Here is a 19,062-nt window from a genome sequence, read left to right as displayed (position 1 = left end):
CCCAAACTCGATCAGATTTTAAGTCAACTTTTGATTGACTTAAGCTGGATCCTGTGTTTGGTTTCAGTGTATTTCCTAGTATCACTTAGGTTACTTCCCAACACTGGACTGTAGCACAGAGGAACCACCAAAGCCAGTTACTTGTTATCATTTACCCCTGAGCGAAATGGTCACTTTATTAGTATAATACCTCCACTCTGATCGAAACGGGAACTAGCATTAGCCAAACTACTGCACAGTCTTACAACTGTTAGTAAAGAGCTTTACAGCACACCAGGCAATTCAGCTCCAATAATGGGAGTGAGTTTTCTCGGCTACCCTCGAGCACCTCGAATGTTCAACGTGATTTGATTTGGAAAGTTTAGGAAAATTGAAAAGTTCTTGTATTTTTTTGCTCAAAATAAAACAAGTGGATATCGAGGCGAAGCCGAGCAAAACGCTGAGAGCAAAATGGACACGAACCATTGGGAGGATGAGGTTGGGAAGGGGCGGTAGTGGGGGGAGGGGGGTTAGGAGTTGGTGGGGGGATAAGATGGGAGGAAATACTGGAGGGGGGGAAAAAAAAGGGGAACAAAGTTAAACTTAAAGCGATTCGGAAAAAAAAAATCTGTTTTGCAATGCTCGCACTGTAACCCACTCGAGGCATGCAATTTGCATTCGGAATTTGATTGAGATGTTGAACAAATAGAAAATGAATGGTAAATGTTCGCTCTGTGCAGCCAGAATGCTCCTTAATCATGCGAGATTTCTGTAATGATACAGTGCAAAAGAAAAACATTCGGCGCTTCCCTTGCAGTGAAACCATGAACCCGATTTACATAAAATTTGGGAGACATCAGTGAAAATGTTTTTTTTTTTTGCCTCGAGCACATTAACTTTCTGCCGTTCTGGACCCGCCCCGTGTAATGGCTCCGCATTGCCAATGAAGGCTCTCTATGGGCCGTGTCTGAATTTCTAAACCCGATGGGGACTCTTGTTGGTTTGAAAAGGGGATATTGTAACTTCGCTGGTTAGAAGGACGACTGGTTAAGTGAGCTGTCGAGCCCAAGTGGGGAGTGTTCTCTCGAACATTGTCCCTGCTGTCAGCCTGGCTCAGCGGGCAGCTATCTCGCTTCCAAGTCGGGCGGTTGTGGATTTGTGGGTTCAAGGCCCCCCCCCCAACACCCCCATGTCAGGGACTTTGAACTCACGGTTTAGGTTGGCGCGCATTGGCAGTGCTCGGGCGAGAGCTGGATTATCGGATAAGACGTTAAACCGAGTTCCTGTCTGCCTGCGCAAGTGGCCGTTAAAGATCCCGTATTCTGGCCGGCAATCTCCCAGATAAAATTGGGGGCATTCCCTTTGGCGGCTGCTTGCGGGACATTGCTGCGAGCAAATTGGCTGCCGGGTTCCTGGACAAAATGCACAGCCACCGCACTTTACCGTGAAATCTTGTGAAGCACTTCGGGACATCCTCCCAGTGTGAAAGGCGCTGGATCAAATGTGAATCGTCAAATGTTATAGGTAATTAACACCTAATTTTGCAATCCCTTTGAAAGCGTGCGTCCTTCCACGCAGGATTCCCCTTCGCTGAGGCATCCTTGCTGGCAATAACACGTCTCCCTGTCAAAGGTCTCGGGTCAGGTTGTTGCAGATTCAAGGCGTCCGCAGGCATTCATTGACGGGCTGGGGGCGGGTAGAGCCGCACAGCTGCTCACTGTCGCAAGAGAACAGAGCAGCCTGGTGCAGCAATTAGGAGATCGTGCTGTTAATCCGGTGGCAGAAGGGCACGAATAGGAGGAGCATTCATCGAATTGCAGCCCTGCTCTCCGTGCCGCTTGTCGTGCAGCCCCTGAGGTCAAAGTCGGCCCGTGATTGTCTCGCCGCGTGACCCCATAAAATAATGGCCGCACCTCCTCGCGATTACGTACCTGACCGCAGATTCCCCTCAATCGATAATTAACGGCTCCGACTGAAATGGCAGGAGCTCCTTCGGATTGCTTTCAGTAACTTGTTCTTCAATTTAACTGGACGTAGTGCTATTTAGCCTTTAACCCTTTCATCTGTGTAAATCTGACTCGAAAGGGCCGGCCTGTTTTGCACTATGTCAATCTCCGGCTAAAGCTAGGGCAGAGACGCAACTGATTTCATCAAACAGATAGCCTTAGTCTTATCCTCGTTCTCTCGCCATCTTATAAATCACCGGGATGAGCTGGGAGGATGGTGAGCACCATTTGGGGGTGACCAAAAACACGGTCAAATAATCCTTGGGTTTGATACAACACCTTTTCATGTTGAGACATTGCAAAGCGCTTCACAGAATATCTTGTAAAGTGGATTGAGTGTGTATTTCATGGGAGAAACGGGTCAGACAATTGCTTACAGCAGTGTCCCACAAACAGTAATAGATTAATAACAGTAAATTATTGTTATTTTTTTCCGAAGAGGTTATGACCCACAGAAATGGATCCGCGAATGCACCACAAGATTAGGAAACCCAAGAAGAATTCAGAGCAATTCGTAAAAGCTTTCGGATCACTATAAAACATTTCCGAGAGAGAGAGAGAGAGGGGGAGAGCTGCGATGGAGCATTTAATTATTAAGTTGAATGTTTCTTTACATATTCACATCAGATCAAATCGCCGGCCAATTGCACTGAAACCGTTGACTATTTTTTGAGAACATTGAAAATGAACCTTGTCAACTGTAAGATGGAAAATATATCAACTTCAAGCCAAAATAGTGGAGGATATTGATGCGGTTGGTTTAAATTGGGGACATTTCGTTTGTTTATTCTGTAGCGGGTGTTCAGGCTGTTGCTGGCACACAGATTTCCGGGCTTTTTTTTTCCACTCCACTACCTCCCTCAGTCTGATTTCATTTTTGTCACGATCTCCTTAGTTCGGCCCGCCCGCTGTCAATATTTATTTAATAACGTCTCAAAGCATACTGTGAAGTGGGGTGACTGTGTATTTTGTAGGCAATTTGCGCACAGCAACGCCTCACAAGTAGCCTCAAAGTGAACAGCTGATTTTATCCAAGGGATCAATGAAATGTCAGGACATCGGGGAGAAACTCCCTTCTCTTTTTGAGTAGAGACACGGGATCTGTAAGGTGCGCAGACGGGGAGCTCAGTTGTCGCCTCGCTCAAAGGATGACACTCAGCTGCGTGCTCCAAAAGCGACTGAGCCATGGTCAACATCTCCCAGTGAGCAGCTGAGGTCCTCTCACGTCCAGTCAAACACTGAGCACTGTTGGGGAAGAGGGGCAAAGGTGTGTGTACGTGCGTGGAGACGGGGAAATTGGGAGTGCAATTTGAACGATTGGAAAGAGGACAAAAGTGAATGAATTTCCGCCAACGTAAACAGTCAATAAAAACACAATCCACATACAATACGAAATGTCTTTTGGGGGAAGCCAAAGTAAGCGTCAGTAAAAGTTCCTTGAGTTAGGATCACAGTGTTCTTCTCCCAAACCCTGGATGCCTTTTTGGTTTAAGTACATTCACAAAAGCAATGGGAGGTGGGGGAAGGGGGAGATAGAGCCATCCAGCCAAGAAAGAAAGGAACAATATTTCATTTAAAAAACAAAGTGTTTGTTCCCAACGAAAATCCTACCTAAGAATATAATCAATCCGCACCTTTGCCGACCGGCAGTCTCCTATGTGAAATAATAAGTTGCTTTCTGAGCCTTTTTTGCCTCATCACGTACTCTCTGCGGAAGAAAGAGAGACCACACAGAAATGGAAATTAAAATGGCTTAAAAAAATAAAATCCTTACACATGGCCAATGTAAGTAGGGCTCATTGATTGGTAGGCCCTGTTCTGGTTTTGTGGTATTTTTTGTATTTTGTGCATAGATATATCCAGGATGAACAACAAGTCATGATAGCATTACAATGTCTAATAAGTCTTAAAGAAATCATGATTTTTTTTCGATAATAGGATACCATCACGACTTTTTGGTCAGCCTGTGTAAGGGGATAGCAAGCAGGTGAGCCTCACACTGTACGCTGACGGTGGACAAATTGGCTCATTGGTGAGTGGTGGTGGTTTAGGTTGAATCGGAGCCCGAACACCATCTCGAATGAGCCTACGACCGCTGCACCTGGCCACCAAGCGCATGATTCCCCTGTGACCCACAAAGTTTCAGCAGAGTGCACCAATTCCTTCCCAAAGAGCAGGTATCAGGAACACAAGCGATAAGAGTCAGCGAGTTATCCGACATACTAACCACTGGGGAGAAACTCCCTTCTCCCTTCCTGGCATGCCCACAACAGCGCAAGCCAAAGGCCCAACTGGTAAGATTATCCTCTGTCCCCCTGTTATATTGTTGCGAGGAAAGGACCAAGAGATTCTGGATGGAGCTATCAGGACTCACGCCCAGAAACCTCTGCTGTCATGTCCAGCGTTGCGCTGAGCTGCTCACCGCTTTATTCCGTGGGAGTACTGGGGATCGGGAACTGGGGCAGTCGATTCTCTCGAGAGCTCTGTTGAACCCTGTTCCTCATTGCGATCTGGATTTCTGCAAGGTGCCAATCTGGATCCAGATTTGGATTCCGTGCTCCCCCTGGTCAATCCTGGCCTCCAGTTTAACGTTTCCTATATAAATGTGGATGTGCTAACATGTAAATGGATTCTATTGACCTGAAGTGAAATTAGTTGGAGGTACTCCAGGTACACTGTGTAACTGAGTCCTTGGGCTAACTTTTAAAAATAATTACTGTTGTGAGGATTTTTTTTAAAGAAAATTCTTTACAGCGGAAATGACAGCAGCTCAGTTGCCCAGCCCTTCAGATCTGTCCTGATTTGACATCAATGAGGAGCCTAGGATCTTGTGCGTTCTTCCCCCTTCCATCTCCGGAGTCCCGTGTGGAGGGCGCTATATAAATCCAAGTTGTTGTTGTTGTCACGTGTAGTTAGAGCACTCTGCTCACAAGCAAGAGGACCTGGGTTTGATTCCTGGTTAGGGCGAAACGATAGGCAAATTTCCTCACTCCGTACTCCCAGCATTTTACCTATCAGTAAGTAGGAACCCGGTTGTTAGTCGATTGGCGGATGGCTTTTCCGGGGGTAATAATTCCTTCAAAAAATAAACGAATAAATAATAATACTTTGGTCACTCAATCCATGATTGTTTGTGGGACGCTGCTGTGCACAGTTGGCTCCTGTGTTTCACCCACAAAATACACAGTCAATCACTTTACAGTATATTCTGTGAAGCGCGTTGAGACGTCTCGAAGACGTGATCAGGCGCTAGCTATATCAAATGCAAGTACTATTATCTTGGGGCCAAAAATAGAGGCATTTTCGGTTTATTTGAATACTGGAGGCATCATTAAGGCTGTCTGTTTTTTTTCCCCCTTGTACATTTCTCTGATTTACACAACTTAAAGTCGTTCGGCGCACAAGAAATTTACTGTGCACTGGAGGATAAGGTGTTTCGGTAGATTTAGAGTTGTGCATGTTCACTGCTGGGAGTTGGGTTAGAGTCTGAACCTGGGCTGATGAGAGGAATGATGGTCCTAGTAGTTGAAGGCCACAAAGCGAAGTGACTTTGGGCCAGTTGTATTCCAGTCTCCAGTGGCTCGGAGCCTGCAGTGTGAAAGCGCTCGTAATTCAGCACTTTGAGGGCAAATTGGACAATTTATGTTCGAGGAGCCGTAAAGATGGTGGAATGGACACTTCACAGACGTGTTCTGAGCTTGGGCTTGAGGTACCTGATTGGGATGGTGTTCGGGACGCTCTGTGTCACATCAAACAGCAGGTGTTGGCAGGACTGTGCGTGCACACAACATGATCCTTCCTTCAAATCTGGTACTACCTTCCTCCCCCATTCTCCCCCACTTTTCTCCCACCTCCTGCCCCGAGTTTGAGATGCCCCAGAAACAAACGAGCAACAAACTTTGCGTTCAACAGAATCAATTTGAAATATTACTTTAATAAATCCTGGCTTTGTTTGGCCGGAGGGGAGTTATTGTCTTAGTTTCACCAACAAAAATATACAGTCTTTGCACTACATTCTGTCAAGCGCTTTGAGAAGTCTCAACGACGTGGTAAGGCGCTATATCAAATGCAAGGATTATTATTATTATTAATTTGAGCAACAACTTGGATTTATAAAGCGCCATTCACGCAGGGTAGTGTCTTGGAGTGCTTTGAAGACTCAGAGACTCAGAATTTGAACTGACATATTTTAGCAACAAGCTGGAGATACTGGAAGGGTTGGCGATTTTTTAAATTAAATTTCTCTCAGCGAGAAATCTAGGGTGGACATTCTTTCATAACCTGTGACATTTTTACTTTCAACAAAGAAAGTGGAAAATGAAGCAGAAATGTGCCAACTTAACCTCCTGGTTATTGATATCCAGGAGTGGGTACAATACATCCCCCAGTCTCATTTCTTAGAAAAATATGTATCTTTGCATGCCTCCATGCAGCTTATTCCTTTCCTTCAAGGAAAGGATGACGGCTGTGCTGGGATTATGTTTCCCGCAATTCAATAACAAGGACGGTTGATGGTTTCATGGCTACTTTGTCAGAGTTACCTGCAGACAATGGCATTGTACCGACACAGCCTGATTGTCAAATGCAACCGTTTGCAGACTCGTTGCGTTGCACTAAATAATAAGTAATGATAATCCTCGCGTTCGAAAGCACGCCTTTCACGTGGAGACGAGGTCCTAAAGCACTTTGCAGTACAGTACATTGCAAAGTATAGTCCTTGTGTGAGTTGTAGGCAAAAGCAGTGGCCAATTTGTGCACAGCAACGTCCTACGAACAGCCTTGGGGGATTATCGGCTAGGACACTGGGAGAAACTCCCTCCTCTTTTTGAATAGTGCCATGGGATCCTTAACATTCACCCGAACAGGCAAAGCCAGGTTTAATGGAACCTCTGACAATGCAGTGACTCCCCCCTGCACTGCATTAGAGCATCATCCTGAACTCGATGAGTTCAAAGTCCCCGTGTGGGGGCTTGGAACCACAATTTTATGACTCGGAGGCAAAACTCTACTAATTCTCTCTTTATAACTAGATAAACAGGGTGCGTCCCTCGGTGAGTGTGTGTGCATTCCATTCCAGGCACTGGGAAATCTCCGTGTGTGGGTGGCGTACATTATCTGGGACTCTGTCTGCTTTTGGGTACTCTTAAGCACAGGAATGGGTCAGCTGAAGAAGAAAACAAATCCATTTCTTCATGACCAACAGGGAATCTTTACATCATTTGCTGTTTTCCCTTTTCTTTTAACACGTTTTCCAGCATTATTTCTCTCCGACCCGTGGAAAGACTTTCTTGTGTAAGGGTGGTGGGTGGGGTGGGGGGCGGAGGTAAAAAAGAGCCCTGTCAAGGAAGCCTTAATCTCGTAACATTGTGTGCTGAACGCACACTTGGAAGGAAAAGGCCAAAATGCCTGTGGCTGCTGTATAACTCGTTGGCATGGCGTAGGAAACTCAGCAGCCACCGTTGAAACTTTTATGCTTCTAGAGAGAATAAGATGAAATCTCCACAGACCTAATCGTGAAAAATTTATAACGTGAGGCAAACCAGCTCACGTTAAACCATTGCTTGTAGGTTGTGATTAATTTGCCCGGCATGATAAGAATCGTAGAACTACGTCTAAAACCATTTGTCTTATTTATATATATTATATATATAATATATAGTTTAAATATGTGAGGCAATGGTGATGTAACACGACTGGTGCAAGGACAAGTGATATCGAGTGGTAAAAGATTGCAGCTGTCATTGATTTTTTTGTTCTGATTATATCATTGAGGCATTCAGGATATGATTGCCTTTTTAGAGCGCACGTTTTTCCAATCAATTTGGGTCCAGCTTGAGACATCCTCTTGATAGGAACAGCTCCATGTAAGTGTCAATCGCATTCATATTTTCTTCCGTGAGAATAATAATTTCGAAAATATTTCCTCGACAGTTCGGGGAATGCCTTTTTTTATGTGTGTATATATATACTGGGACACCAAAATAATGTCTTATATTTCAGCTACCCTATTATCCCCAAGAAAATGATCATATCTTTAAGACTTATCAGACATTGTAATGGTATCACAACTTTTTGCTCGCTTACGTATACACACATACAACCACACACTCACTGAAACACCCTCCAGATGAAGAGACACGAGGAAATTCCCTTGTGTAGGTGGCACCCGCATGCGGAACTCTGTCTGGCTTGGGTGCTCTTAAGCACGGTGATGGTCTTTCCGCATGTGTGGAACACCCGGTTGACCTAAAGAAAAATCATCAGAGCAAGTTAAGCGATTGCCTCACTGGGGGAGGGGAGAGGAGTGGGGGGGAGGTTACTGCATATCTTTGCTTTTCAAGGCAGCAGCGCTAGATTTTGAGCTGTCAAAAAATACATCAGGCCAGTATTTATTTTTTGCACTGCTCATAGGCCAGTGATCTCCCTAATGCGTTTCATCTGGTGCCCTGCTTTGAAGACTCTTGACTGATCTCTACGGCTGCAGTAACTATTCGCTGCCATTGGGCCTGTCGGGGCTTAATCTTGTCATCGTTCCTCTCCCGAGCCATCCACCTTGCCTTTCCACAATTACCGCAAGGAATGCCGCAGATTAAAGTATTCCCGGCCAATTGATTTGAGCAGGATAAATGAACGCAGGGCTTTGATACACGCACGGCGAGGAGGCAGTTGAGGCGATACAAATGGCCTCAAGCCCCACCGAGGTTAGAGAGGGGACATTCCCCTGGGGGAGGTCACTGCTGAACCCCAGCCACCATCACTGTTGCTCTTTGCCAAGTGCCTGCGCTGTGCTGTTTTGCTGCCGCAAGGTGTGAAGTAGAATTCTTTGTAGACACCCTGCACGCGTTTGAACATCTTCTGCCGTGCATGCTTGGCCCATTTTGCCTCGTCTGTACAGAGCTGACCCTGTATTTCTTCACTTTGCCCGTGCAGAGACAACACAACAGTACGACAACTCCCATGACCGGAGAGGTCAGGCTCCCTCTACGAGGGCTTCCCATGATATGGGTTTGAGGGGTCTGACTTGTATATAAAGAATGTTATGTCCGCATTCTCTGGCTGTTAGGTGGAGCGTGTGAGCTTAATATTGCTGGCAGTAGTGTAAGGTGTGTGAAGTCTCGGGTGGTTTAATAGAATATCATGTACATCTGATCTCTGTGCCAGTTTCGGCCTCTACATCCAGTTTTCTGTAAATATACCACTATCTTTTCTCCCACGCCCCCCTTTCCTGACGCCCCCCCCACACCCACACCCATTTCTCCTAAGGGAGTGCTCTCTTCCTGTGGAGGTCGCTAATGCCCTCTGTTGAACGGACCCCATCACTGCAATTCTTTTCCAGTGGTTTTTGTGATTTTTTTTTGGCCGCCAGAAAGTGGGGGCAAAAAAACGACTCACCCGAAAGGACGCAACGTTCCCCTTGCCCATGGATGGCGTGTTAGCCGAGACTGTTGAGTTCAAGCCCCAAGACGGAGGCTTTGAACCCAGAACCTTCTGACCCCCGAAGTGTGAAGGTAACCAACTGAGCCTGGCCCACGTGTTTTATCACTATATGCTTCTGACTCCTTTGTGGTAGATAGAATGATCTGAAGGTACATTTCTGTTATCGCAACATTGAATAGTGTCAAGCTTTATGCTCTCTAAACACCAAGCATGTCACGTGCACTCTGGAAGTACAATAATCAACGATTTTTAACTAATTAGAGGGCAAGTGAGAGAATGTTTTATTTGGCTGTTTGGTTATTAACCTAGTGAGTACTGAATTTCCTTTCCTGCTGCTCACGAATGTGTTTTCCATCAAGCGACACTTACAAGACTTATAATGTGGAATATTAAAAGCAACGTGAAAAATGACCGAACGGCACAAAGATCCCTTTAACACAAACTGCTCTATTTAAAACCAAACTCACCCCTCACGACATTTTTTGTTTGGAAGCCGTGCGCTTTAAAAACAAAAAACAATGTCAATATAGTTCTCAGAGGATTGAAGGTTCGTTAAAATTTTGCGGCACTGGTTCCTGGCTGAGAAGCTGTTCAAATAACACGACAAAAACAAAATTGTCAATGAATTGCAAGAAGGATATAGCAGCAAAGAAAAGAGTACAGCATAAGTTTATATAATATAATAATAAAAGTTGCATTTGATAGAGCGCCTTATCACGTCATTGAGGCGCTCTATCAAATGCTAAAGTTTACTAGGATAATGTCAGGGCTGGCAGGTTACTTCCATCAGGATAGACTGGCTTCTATCATTGGAGAAGAGACATTTAAGAGGAGACCCAAGGTAGGTGTTCAAAATTATAAAAAGGTTCGATAAGGTTAACATCAGTAGGCTGTTTCCACTCCTTCAGGAGTCTGTAACCATGTCTGTAACAATAAATATAAGCTAGTGACTAGGGGATCTAAAAGAGAATTTAGGAGGAACTATTTCATGCGGAGGATAGTGAGATTGTGGAACTCGCTGCCTGAAGCAGTGGTTGAAATAGATAACGTCAATGGAGCCAGGTGGAAGCTAGACCTTCACATGAAGGAGAGGAGAATAGAAGAGTATGGGAGGGAGTAAGGAATGGGTGGAGTATAAACACCGGCATTTACTGGTTGGGCCGAATAGCCTGTTTCCATGCTGTACAGTCTAAGAGCATTTAAGTACACCTTTGTAAATCTATCTAAATTGGCCAAATCTATATCCACTCGAGCTTATTAGCTCAAATGTGGATAGTTCTCAGTCAAAGAGATAGTTGATTTATTTATACCAAATCAGTAATTGTTGCGGTCATAGTAAGGAATAGATCTCAATGTAGCACAGACACGATGGGCCGAATGGTGTTTTCGGTGTGAGCAAATTGGCTGTTACGTTAGCCTACTAAATAAACAATCACTCCACTTCCCAGTAAATCCTGTGAAACGCTTTGAAAGTTCCTCCCAACACGAAAGACGTTGCATCAAAGTGCAAGGATAGTTTATTGTCATCAAAATGAACGAATGACTTGCTTTAGTCATTTGTCTCGTACAAAAAAACCCGACTGACTGACCAGAGGGAGCAAAGCGAAATGTGTGACTTTAGTGTGGGCTGTTGGACGGTGGATTAGTCCAGCAGTCGGTGCAGAAGATGCAGGCAGGTGCACCTGTCATTGCTCTGTCATAGCGATCGGTGGCCTGCCTTCACCAGCTGTGTGTGGAGAACATTAATACAAAGCAGATGTTGCCAAGGCCTTTTAATGCAAGAAAAGAAACCGTATCGGTCTGAAGGGTTCGGTGGGATAGCAATGAAAAGAAGGTGAAGCGTTCTAGCTGTTACTTTATATATTATTTATACTGTATAAGACGAAACACCGCATTACATATAAAAAGCTTCCACTTGACTTGGGTCCGTATAGCAAAACCATATGGGGTAAAAAGACTCGAGTCACGAAAATACACAGAGTGAGACGATGCCTAAGCTGTATGCAGGTGGACTCCAGCAGTAAGATTCAGTAAGTCGGCTAGCAGGGGTGGTCAGTGAGGAGAGTCAGCGGGAAATTGGGGGATGAGATTGGATGGGCTGAAGGGACTTTTGAACACCCGATCGCGACGGAGATCGAAACAGAGAGTAAGAAACGCCCAGCGATTTAAAATGACGCATCACACTTGCTACCGACTCATTTCCAACAATAAAATGTAATACGAATCAGCAGAGCGCCCCCAGGGCACCGCAAGTGTGCGTAATCCTTTCCTTTCCTTCAAATCCTCAATCTCTGTTTACCATTAACAAAAACACGAAGAATATAATGCATTAACTGGATCCTCCAGAGATTGGGTCGGATTACGGCCGATTATGAATTTGAGCAAATCAACCAAATGCGAAAGTGGCAAATTAACCAATTTATATTTCTGCTTTCTCACATTTGTGGCACGTAATTACAAACACGCTGACGAATAGCTCCGCTATTTGATGTAAAGCGTTGGAAGGCACACACTGTGTGTTTCAGTGTGAAATCGTCCAAGAGGGGAAGTTCTGTTCTCTATTGTTAGCGACCTGAAGAAAAAAAACCACGGTATTATAATAATCGTTTTATACTATTCTTTGTGTTTCATGTATAATAATAATAAATAAACCTTGCTTTTGATATAGCGCCACATCACGTCGTCGAAACGTCTCCAAAAGTGAATACTTTAATAAAAATCAGACGATGCTTTCCTAAAACCCGCATGTACCTCAGTCTCCCAGACTAATTTAGGAATGATGATATCCTGGTAGATTTTTTGAGAAAGGTTCTTGTGACCTTTCCTTTTAATTGAAACCTTTTCAAATCAAAATGCAAGATGAAAATGGAACTGGCAAAGGTTCGTGCCACGCAAATTTTTTCTGTCTCTTCACAAGCCCTCTTTCAGTACGCACAGCATTTGCCGTCGGTAAATACATTCTGGTACTGTTTACATTTGAGCGCGTAATTCTTAAATAAAGTTTGCTTTGAGTTAAGTCTCGTCTCATTTACCTGTAACCCAACCTTGCGCATAATGAAACCTGCTCGTACAATATCCCACTTAAGAAATGAATATTTCTTGGAAAAATAGGATCATCTCAGAATAAGGGCAGAGGTAGAGCATTTTTTTGTCCAAAACAAATAAAAGCTCGACTGGGTCCGATACAAAAGAGTTATTGAAGGGTTCTGCTCGACTTAAGCATTCAGCCAAAGCTCATCTCCACCAAAACAGAAGTCGCTGGGAACACTCAGCAGGTCAGGCAGCATCTATGGAGAAAGGAAAGTGAGTCAACATTTCGGGTCCACGACCCTTCGTCAGTTGTCAGTTAGTGGCACACGGTCCCTTTAAAACGAGGAGCGAGCTTCCCACTATGCTCACTGTTGTCTGCCACTGTAACGAGCATTCCTGTAGACAATTGATTCATTGACAGAGTTATAGTGATTTATGCCCACCAAGAAATACAGTCACTGCACTTAACAGTAAATGCTTTTGAGGTATCTCGACGGAGTGATAAGGCAGAATTATTATTATCATTATCATCGGAAATTAGGATGAAGATTCCTTAGTTTAGCCCCAAATAAGTTGACGTCAACTGAAAGCATCGCCAGCAAACTGCGGTTTATTCAATGAAGCTGATGGGCTGTAAAAGCTGCGGCTGGATATGCAGCAGGGTGTGGGCGAATGTTTTTCGGGTTGTGACTGGACTTTTCCATGGCTCGTGATGAGAGCGGGCAAATAATCTGTTTCGGGCGTTGCAGACAAGGTTCCTCAAACTGTTCAGCGGGCTGTGAGCATTGGTTTGGTCCTACAATCGAGCTGCAGCCATGCCCTGACTCCACATGGTCACAAAGTGACGTGCTTCGCGGAAAGCATTCTATATAGTCATCCACAGCGAGAGATTCGGATGAACCCAAACCCTTTCGCTACTCTAAAGGATAACCCATTATTGGCCCATTGTATCTCCATTTGCCCCAACACCAACCCTAAACCTGTTGACCCAGGTCTTGCCACTTTTCTGGACACAGATCGGGTCCCCTGTTCAGTTCGATGTTGTCTGAAAAGGAGTTGCATTCGATGGGCATTCTGCCTAAATGTACCGACTGGGAAATTGGAAAGGAGACCGTTTTGTTTCCCCCCACTATTGAAACAGCCTCAGAGAAGCTGCAGATATTAAGAGCTAATCAAGCTTGATTCAATTTAACGTGGATTCCAAATAAAATGCAAGTCCCATAATTTTTCCCCATTCGCTATGTTTTAATTGGTTGAATATATCTCTATATAGAATGCTTTTCTCTACCCTTAGAAGTTTCTTGCCCATTGATTGTAGGAGGAGGAGGAGGAGGTTGGTGAGGGAAGGGGTTGGGGGGGGGGGGGAGGGTGAGTAAGGAAGTGGGGGAAATGTCCTTGATAATAAAAGTTAAACCCAAAAATAGAAAAATGCCTGGTTTTGTAATGAAACGTTGAGCTACAGGTTTTCGTTCTGGACTTCAATCCGCCCAAAGAGTTATTTAATCAGGAACAGGTAAGTGCAGTCAATGCAATTTTCTATGGGTTTCTAAAAAGAAAAAATTATTTCAGGTCAACTTTTGTTCAGAAATTAGAGTCCTTTCTTATTAGTCAGAGGGCCGGTTTAATATAGGAACTCACCAAAAATGTAGTTTCACTTCAAAGCACTGTACCTCATAACTGTGTACAGCTGGTTCGTATATTTTACCAATTAAAAGCATTAATTTGCCTAATGAAAAGCAGAAGCTTTCGGCCAATTTGCCTATCGAGTTAATATTCATTTACACGCGGGCTAACTCATCGCGTTAGATGGGCTGACAAACTGCAGAAGGAAATTCAGAACTCTTTGTCTCGAAGCACTTTGCTGGCATTTGCTGGCAGCGTTGGTGACTGTATATTTTTTCAAATAATAATAATAAACCTTGCATTTGTTATAGTGCCTTATCACATCTTCGAGACGTCTCAAAGCGCTTCACAGAATATATTGTAAAATGAATTGACTGTATTTTGTGGGTGAAACACGACAGCCATTTGCGCACAGCAAATGAGTGACCAATTTTAATTTTTTTTTGAAGGGATTATTACCCCCATAAAAGCGATCCGCCAATCGACTAACAACCGGGTTCCTACTTACTGCTAGTTAAAGAGAGGTGTGTGGAGTAAGAAAACTTGCCCAACATTTCGCCCTGCTGGGAATCGAACCCAGGTCCTCATGCTTGCAAGGCGATTGCTCTAACCTCTCAGACTACAGGACTTTTTGTGGGCAAACGTGGTTGCAAAGCCATAAGACGTAGAAGCAGGAGTAGGCTATTCAGTCCCTCGAGCCTGCCCCGCCATTTAATAAGATCATGGCTGATCTTCTAACCTAATTCCACCCTATCCCCATATCTCTTAATCCTTCTATCCTTTAGAAATCTATCAACCTCAGTCTTGAATAACAAATTCTGCACAAGCCCTTGGTTGTATTGAATTTGCTTGTCTGAATTTAAAGTATTAGGATGGTTCAGGTTCATAAAATAGACTTTTGCTCCAATTCGGAACTCTCTGGGTTTGAAACTTTTCTTCCCTTCACAAAATCCACAGTCATGTGAAATTGGCTGATTTGTGGTCTGTGCACCTATCCTGCTTCTATGAGATGTTTTACCTCGGTGCGACACATCAGTCCATTTCACCCACAAAATATACAGTTAACTCGCTTCCGTGAAGCTCCTTTAAGATGTCTCAATGACTTGATAAGGCGCTATATCAAATGCAAGGATTATTATTATCAGTCATCATGAACAACTTGCAGAGGTGAACTTGTATTGTTGTGTGACTGCCATTGAAGGCCAGTGCTATATATAAACTTCATTGACTTGCGTTCAGAGATGAGACCAAATAAACAGTAAAGCTGCAATTACTGTTAACATGGCCTGTGGCTTTTAGTAAAATTATTTCATGGGAGAATTATGTCCAAGGCCACCGATTCAGTTAGGTCTTTGCAGATCTAATACATCAAAAGATCACAAGATTGGTTTGGATGAAGAGGGCCCTTGGGCCCCTTGCAGAACACCCAACTTCTACCCCAACCCACCCCCCATCACAGGATCAAGCCTTCAAGAAGCCTCAATGTCCAGATCTCCTTTAAGTTGAACGTATGTGTGAAATTGCCTACAGTAACCCAACAAGGTGGAGTCCTGCAGTTCAGTGGTTAGAGCACTCGCCTGGCAAGCGAGAGACCTGGGTTCAATTCCAGGCAGGTCAGGGCAAAACCTTGGGTAAGTTTCCTTACTCCACACACAGGCTAATAATAATCCCTCCAAAACAAAGCAATAATAAATTGGTCATTTTCAATCCACGACTGTTTGTGGGACACTGCTGTGCGCAATTGGCTGCCGCGTTCGCCCACAAATATACAGTCAATTCACTTTACAGTACATTCTGTGAAGTGCATTGAGATGTCGAGAAGACATGAAAAGCGCTATATCAAACGCAAGGATTATTATTTATTATTATTATTATAACAAGACTGTGCCTGTTTTACGGGGTGCCTGGTATTATACAAAAGAAACGGAGTGAGATCAGCCATTCAAGGAAAAATAAATCACAAGGGTATTTGAGGTGTCGAGCCCGTTTTCCGTTCCAGTCTTTTAACAGTTGGCGAAAATAGATGCAAAACATGCAGTCTACTTATTGGAAGAAACTCGTGTACCGAAATCTTGTTCCAGCCACGGAAAGAACGCTTGGACATTGGCAGCCCCGTGTATCGTTTGCTCAGCTTCCAGGTGTATTGATAGCAGTGAACCACCCCAGACGCTGTAAAGATCAAAAGCCACGCTGTTGTTTTTGCTGTCTCTCCAAACCCTCCGCGTCCCACCCAAGCTTTGAGCAGCGACCAAGTCACTGTGGTGTGTAACCTCGCTTCCCACCCCCCCACCACCCACTCCCCAGGCAAAAAATTAGAACCCTTCTACAATTGCAAATTAGGTGCCAAGGTCTTAATGTGCCCAACTACTGTACGTTTTTCCTTGTTGTGAGATAAGACCTGATTAAAACAATATGCTTGGATTGATTCAAGGTCTGCGCGTATATGGGTCAAAAGTGCCCTCCAGGCTTTTCTTTGCTTTACCAGCCCCTTTTTGTTCGGCTCAAACCAAATGTTGTTTCATGGAAATAGAGTTTGAAACGGCAATTATCATTATTGATGATATGGGGGTGAGCACAGCATCACCAAACAGGTTTTAATGGAAAGAACAAATATACAAGGGGCTAAAGTCGGGGATTGGGCTGTGGCAGCAAATCCCTGTGATATATGTAACTGGCCAAAAAAAACGAAACTGCGGGAAATTAGTGACTTGCTTGCAAAATATGCCAGTCGTAACTTTGCGAGGGTCAACATCAATCTGAGAGTGTCTGAGGAAGGGAAATACTATGTTCAGTGACAGCTTCTCATCGAATAGACTTCTGTCGGTTTCCATGAGGTAGGTTCGCCAGAGATGAAGCACCGATGGCAGGAAATAATAACATAATAATGTAATAATCATCCTCGCATTTGATACAGCGCCTCTATCAAGTCTTCGGGACGTCTCAAAGCGCTTCACAGAATGTACTGCAAAGTGAATTGACTCAAATTCTACGTCGCGAAGCCCAAAGGCAGACATTCGGCTGCATTAAAATGCGTTGAATTCTTAACAAATATAGAAATTGATGTAATATAATTTCACGGTGCACTGTCTGAAAGGAATTAACCTCATTTTGTTAAGGATAATTTAGCCCCAGTAAAGGGAAGGCAACAGACTGGAACAGGACAAGCGAAAGGCGATGAGTTATGAGGAGGAAAGTGGCACGGCACCATGGAAGGAATAAAAATATTGAAACATCTGCCAGATTTCAATGAAAATTGCGTTGATCATTTATATTGCTGCAGAGATGTTTAACAGAATCGAAATGGCATGATATTGAGTTGGAGACATTTGGCGAAACTCCAGTTAGGAACAGAGCAAGGTTTGAAGCTCTCCCTAAAGTTGCATAACGCCTGCTATTTTGGGTTTACGCCACCCCACTTGTGGACAATCACAGCTGTTTTTTGACCGCAATTTGCCACCAAATAATCCTACTACCATTAACCCTCACGTTTGAAACAGGGTCTTTTGCGGCAGGAGGCAGTTTCAGAGTGCTTCAAGGGGATTTTGCTGCGACGTGCAGTCACCGTGTATTTTCTAGGACAACGCAGGCAATTTCCGCACAGCCATTTCTCACAAACAGCCACAAAATGAATGACCAGTTTCTTCTCGAGTGTGAATGGGAATCTCAGTGATGGGTTACGCTGTGCTCCTGAAACAGCTTAGGGAAAGGTAGCTTTAAATTTAGACACGGGCCGTATTAACACGGCGACTGCGATATCTCAACAAGGCCTGCTCCTCTGTTCTCTGTTCAGGCGGACGTTAAAGGATCCTGGCCAACAGGAAAAAAAGAAGTCAGTCATTCACTTCGTGGGAAATTTTTGGTTGCAAATCGGCTGTGGCGTTGCCCTACAAATACTCGGTCACTACCCTTCAACAGTAAAATCCTGCAAAGCGCTTTGCAACGTCCCGGCAACTTGATGAGGCGCCGTATCAAATGCAAGGATTATTAGCTATGTTACTCTTCTTGTAGAGATCCCTCCACCTATGAAAGGAACTGAATTGGGGTTCTGGATATTGCAGACCATTAACACCATTCAGTCCGAAGCACTCTGTGTGTGACCGTGAGTTTGGACTAGTTGCCTGATTTCCCCAGATACGCACCAAGTGCTAAAATTGTGGGACTTGAATTATAACAGTAACGCTTTTTACAGAACCGCTAATTAGTAGATACCGAGCCCTTTACATTAGTCATTAATGGATCGTGAAACGAGCTGGAATGGATGGAGCTGGAGTGCTGTAAAAATACCCAGCATGAGCCCCGGGCCCTTTGGATGGATACGCCTTGCGGAAGCTCGAGAGTTTAAATGATATCTTAACTACTGCACAATGCACATTCTTCGTCTGTTTTCTCCGAGGTTTGCACATTGGCTCCGACCAGGAGAGCTCTGGCACATGGGCCAAAATGCAGACTTCTACAAACCCGCTCCATTTATTTTCTTTCAAGCTTCTGTAAATCGGCAATCGCAGGAAAAGTTTCAGGTCAGCATTTCTGAACAAACCCCTGGCAGGCCGGTCGCATGCTCCTGATATCTTTTGTGTTGGGGTGGGGAGGGCGGGGGGGGGACAGGCAAAGACCACCTCAACTTCAGAATGTTGTGGACTGAAGTGTGGTTGTTGGGGGAGCGTTAGGTTGGGCAGTTGGGCACCCAATTATCTCAGCTCAGTTTTGTGGTAGCCCGAAGAGCTGTGCACTGATTTCCCACCCACCACACCCCCCTCTCCCCCCACACCCCCCCCCCCCCACACCGGTGCTGTTCATGTGAACACGTTAAGCCAGTGAGTGCCAAATGACACCTTCTGGAAGAGATGTGAAATCAAGGTCCCTGTTCGGGCAGACATTAAATACACCGTGACCCCTATTGGAAAAGAGAAGGGAGTTCCTCCTAGTGTCCTGGCCAGGAAGCCTTCGGTTAATTGGCTTGAACTTCGCGGCCATTTGTTGCATGTTG

The sequence above is a fragment of the Callorhinchus milii genome, unplaced genomic scaffold (assembly GCF_018977255.1).
Source record: "Callorhinchus milii isolate IMCB2004 unplaced genomic scaffold, IMCB_Cmil_1.0 Scaffold20, whole genome shotgun sequence".
NCBI lineage: Eukaryota > Metazoa > Chordata > Chondrichthyes > Chimaeriformes > Callorhinchidae > Callorhinchus > Callorhinchus milii.
This window is presented reverse-complemented; position numbering follows the sequence as displayed.